This window comes from Aureococcus anophagefferens, assembly GCF_000186865.1.
Source record: "Aureococcus anophagefferens unplaced genomic scaffold AURANscaffold_5, whole genome shotgun sequence".
NCBI lineage: Eukaryota > Pelagophyceae > Pelagomonadales > Pelagomonadaceae > Aureococcus > Aureococcus anophagefferens.
Genome location: NW_008705565.1, coordinates 2,960,571 through 2,965,852, shown reverse-complemented (window position 1 = coordinate 2,965,852; position 5,282 = coordinate 2,960,571).

The window sequence follows — 5,282 nt, the reverse complement described above, 5'->3', positions numbered from 1 at the left end:
GGCCATGCGCGAGTGGCTCCTGAAGAAGTCGGAGCAGGAGGAGGAGGGCCTCCGCGTCGAGGAGGCCGCGCGCGAGGCCGCGCGCGAGGCCGCGCGCGACAAGGAGGACCGCTACCGCAAGCGCGCGGCGCAGCAGAAGAAGAAGCTCGCGGCCTACTACGCGTCCCTCGAGGCCGACCGGGGCGCGGCCGAGTCCGCGGCGCCGTCGACGGGCGCGCCGACGACGCGGTCGGGCGCGTCGCCCGGCGGCGGCTTCGACCCCGACTTCGACCCCCACGCGTCCGTCGCGGGCTTCCGCGACGACGACGGCGACGCCGCCGCGCCGCCGCCGCGGCTCTCCGCGCTCCCGGACGACGTCCTCGCGGCCGCGGCCGCGCGCGCGGACGACCCGCCGCTCTCCTACGAGGACTTCCTCGCCCGGTCCATGGCCGACGCCGTCGCCCCCGCGGCCGGCGGCGACGCCGGCGCGGAGGCCCGCGCGGCGCCGCCCGCGGCGCCGCCCGCGGGCGCGCCGCCGGCGAAGAAGGACATCCGCTTCTTCTGACCGCCGGACCGCGCGCGCCTTACGCGTCGTTATCGTCCGCGCCGCCGAGCCGGCCCCGGCGCCGCGCGTAGGCCACGAGGCGCGCGCGGAACCCGACGTTGCCGAGCGCGACGCCGCGCCGCTCCTTGATGAGGCGGACGGCCTCGATGAGCGTCATCCTGCGGCGGGAGGCGGGGTCGCGCCGCGCCGCGGCCCCGGGCGGCCCCGCGGCGCGCGCCCCCGCCCGGCGCCGGCGCGCGCCGCTCCGCGTCCATGAGCCACGCGGCCGCGCAGGCCGCGCTCCGGTTCACGCCGCGGTCGCAGCAGAGGAGGAAGACGGCGCCCGGCGCGCGCTCGCGCTCCGCGGCGGCGTAGGCGCGGATCTTCCCGTAGGAGGCCTCGCCCAGCACGTCGAAGGACCGCTCGTCGCGGGCCTCGACGCCGCAGTAGCGGACGCCGTCGGAGTTCGGGCCCATCGCGCACCAGGGCTCGGCCACGTTCAGCATGTGCGTCACGCGCCGCGCGTTCCCGTAGAAGACGTCCTCGGCCGCGCGCCGGCCGCCGAGCCAGAGGTAGCCCGTGAGCTGGCACGCGTCGGCGTCGATCTCGCCCGGGGCGTCGAGCACGTCGGCGAGGCGCCGGAGCCAGCTCCGCTCGACGTCGTCGCCCGGCTCCGGCGCGGCCGTGGCGTCGGGCGCGGCGAAGGGGCCGCGCGACGACGCGTTGTCCGATGGCAGCGGGTCCTTCGCGTGCGCGGCCAGGCGCACGAGGTGCTGAGGCATCGGGCTGCCACTGCCCCAACCGTCTTCAGCTGCAAGGGCAATGCCGACTTCATCCTCTATGTAGTTGTGGCAATAATATGGCTCACATCTCTTGTGAATTGAGCGTCACCGCGTGCGCATCGTGAGCGGCGTCGCGCATCGTGAGCGGCGTCGCGCGGATGGCGCGGCGCGGCGTGCTCGTGCGCGACTTCATCCGCGAGGCGCTCTGCGGCGAGGGCGGCTACTTCTGCGGCGCGGCGTCGCCGGTGCTCGCGGCGCCCAAGACCCTGCCCTTCCGCGAGTTCCGCGGCGCCGCCGACTACCGGCGGGCGCTCGGCGACCTCTACGCGCGCGGCGCCGGCTTCGCGACGCCCTGCGAGATCTTCGCGCCGTGGTACTCGTACGCGGTCGCGCGGTGGGCGCTCGCGTGGCACCGGCGCGACGGCGCGGCGGCCGCGGCGCGCGGCCGCGCGGCGCCGCCCCTGCGCGTCGTCGAGTTCGGCGGCGGCACGGGCGCGCACGCGGCCCACTTCCTCGACTTCGCGCGCGAGGCCGCGCCCGCCGCGTACGCGGCGTGCCGCTACGTCGGCGTCGACGCGTCGCCGGCCATGCGGTCGCGGTTCCTCGAGCGCCTCGACCGGCGCGGCCACGGCGGCGTCGCCGACGCCGTCGCGGGCGACGCCGCGGGCGCCTGGGCGCTCCCGCCGGGCTTCGGCGACGGGCCGGCGGCCGTCGTGGGCCTCGAGCTCCTCGACAACCTGCCGCACGACAAGGTTGTCTGGCGCGAGGGCGGCGCCTGCGACGAGGTGCGCGTCGACGGGCGCGACGAGGTCGCGGCGCCCGCGGCCGACGCCTGGGTCCTGCGGGCCGCGGCGCTCGCGGCGCCGCGCGCGGCCGGCGCGGAGTTCGTGCCGACCCGTGTGGAAATCAAGCACTGGTTTGGGGGGTCCCCACCAAACTTCAGAACTCTCTAGCTCGGTCAAATCGAAGTCGATTCGGCTGATTTTTGGACGAATCGATGGCTCTCATGGAGTTCTCGAAGCGCAGCTGAACTGTCAGGCGCAATCCGTTCAATTGCGCGCTCGTTGAAGTCGGATTGAAGATTTGAAATCCACACAGGTGCCGACGGGCGCGCTCGCGTTCCTCGACGGCCTCCGCGCGCGGCTCCCGGACCACCGCCTCCTCCTCGCGGACTTCGACGCGCTGCCGCGGCCCGCCGGCCGCGACGCGGCCGCGAGGAACGCGCCCCTCGTCGCCGCCGCGGACCGCGACCTCGACGGCTACGCCGACGCCGCCGGCGACGCGGACATCTTCTTCGCGACGGACTTCGACTACCTCGCGCGCGCCTACGTTTCCCTCGGCCTCGGCGGCCCGGCCGACGTCGAGGCGCCCAAGTCGCGCGACTTCTTCGCGCGCGACGCGCTCGCGGCCCGCGCGGCGACGCGGTCGGGCTACAACCCGCTCCTCGAGGACTTCGCCAACACGCGCGTCTTCCTCGCCGCGCCGCGCGGCGCCGGGCCGTGAGGCGCCCCGTTAGCGCCGCTTCCCGGGGGCCTCGTCCGCGCGCGCGGGGTTCTCGACGGCCTCCGCCTCCGCGACGAGCGCCTCGCCCGCGTCGTCGCCCGCGGCGGCGCGCGGCGCCGGCGCGGCCGCGAGCGCGACGAAGGCGGCGACGACGAGCCCCGCGCCGAGGCCCTGGAGCGGTGCGAGGCGCCGGCCGAAGGCCGCCGCGTCGACGGCGACGTTGCCGGGGACCGCGAGGATCGTCCCGAGCGCGACGAACGTCGGCGAGGCCTGGGCAGGAAAAGAGTGATTCAAGTTCGCTTCAACACGAGTGTTCCGCGCGCGCGCGCGTTCCCGGAAACGCACCCATGCTTCGAGACCGTTCCGAGAGATGATCGCTCGTCCAAAAATCAGCCGAAACGAGTGGAAACCGGCCGAGATAGGAGCCTTTGAAGTCGGGAATTTCGCGCTCTTTTCCCGCCCTGGGCGAGGCGAGCGCGAGGCCGAGGGCGATGAGCGCGTTGTAGGCGACGTCGACGGCGCCGCCGCCGAGGACCGCGGCGGCCTCGCCGCGCGTCCACGCGCGCGGCCCGTCCTCGCGGCCCGCCGCGACGAGCGCCGCGGCGGCGGGCGCGCCGGCGACGGCGGCGGCGGCGCCGAGGCGGCCGACGAAGTCGAGGACGAAGTCCGGCGGCGGCGCCCCGAAGCGGCGCTTGAAGCCGACCTTGTAGCACGCGGCGCAGAGCACCGCGGCCGCCGCGAGCGCGACGCCCGCGGGCCGCGGCCGCGCGCCGCCGCCCGCGCCCGCGACGAGCGCGACGCCCGCGAGCGCGGCGGCCGCCGCCGCGGCGCGCGCGGCCGTGAGCGGCTCGCCCAGGGCGCACCGCGACAGCACCGCGACGACGCCCGGCGCCGCGCCGAAGACCGTCTGCACGACGGCCGGCGGCGCGACCGCGAGCGCGCGGACGTACGCGTAGTTGGCCCCGACGAAGAGCGCGAGGAACGCCGCGACGTCGCCGCGCGCCGCCGGCGCGCGCGCCGCCGCGCGCGCCGCGGGACCGCCGAAACGCCGCAGGGCCGCCGCCGCGGGCAGGCAGACCACCATCATGGCGGCGTGGGCCCACATGATGCAAAAGGGCGCGTCCAAACGCGTCTGCGCGCGGCTCGTGAGCTGCGTGGCGCCGACCATGGCCACCGCGATGAGCAGCACGACGCCGAGGCGCAGCGACAGGGGCGCCGGCGGCGACGACGACATCCTCACATGATCATCGTCCGACGCCATCCTAAGCCCATCTCATCCTAAACCCAATAAATTTTTCTTTCGCGCTTGCCTCGCGAGGGGGGGGACACGTTCGGCGGCCCGCCGTGCCAGGACGTCGCGCCGACCGGACGAGGTCTTGGGCTCGCGGGGCGCCACGCGGCGGCCCTACTCGGATACGCCACATTGGTACGCCAGATCGGGCCCCACTTCGCCGCGCTCGAGAACCTCGACGCGTTCGCGACGTCTGGCACCCTCGGCATTATGAGCGCCGGATTCCTCGGTAACTAAGAACACAGGGCAGTAATTACCAGTAATTCCCATGAAATGGGAATTTCATTGGTAATTACTCAAGGTTGGGCAGGCCAACCTTAGCGCTGGCCACGGCATCAGCTTCGTCGCCCCCAAACCACTCATTTGAGCATACACGAGTCATGTAGTGACCTCTGATGGATCAAAACTGGTCGATAGAGCCAAAACTTGCGACTATTCTGTGAAATCGAGTGGTGTCCAGCTTATATGCAAAGAAAATCAATGGACATGAGTAGTCCCATGGTGTCGTAATCCTCGGTAACTGATTTGGAGCAGCGGTAATTACTAGTAATTACCTATGCATTACCGTCCTGAGTATATTCTCGGTAATTTTAGCCGGCGGTCATATCGGCATAGAGGCCTCTAGATCTAGCCCCGGGCCCCCCCTGACCTCCACAAACCGATGGGCCAACTGTAAAATTAATGTTCAGCCTCGCGACCGTCGACGCGGCCGTCGCGCGGCTCGCGGCGATGCGCGAGGAATTGGACGCGGCGGCGCGCGCGGCGGAGGGGCACGACGGGCGCGCGGTCGACGCGACGCCGCGCGCGGACGACGACGCGCTCGCGGCCGCGGCGCGGCGGACGATCCGGCGCGCGGCGTGGTCGCTGCTCGTCGCCGAGTGCATGCGCCGGTGGAAGGCGACCGTCGAGGCGACCGTCGGCGCGCGGCGGGCCGCGGCGGGCGACCGGCGGCGGCGCGACGCGCGCGACGCGGTCGCGGCGCTGCGCGCGCACGCCGCGCGGCGGCGGCGGCGGCGGCGCGTCGTCGACGAGAACGACGGCGCCGCGCCCCGGGCGCCCCGGCCCGCGGCGGGCGCCGCGGCCGCGGAGCCGGCGCGGCGGCTCGCGCGGCGCGACGACAACGACAACGACGGCTCGCCCGCGCGGCCCGCGGCGCGCGACGGGCGCGAGGGCGCGCCGCGCC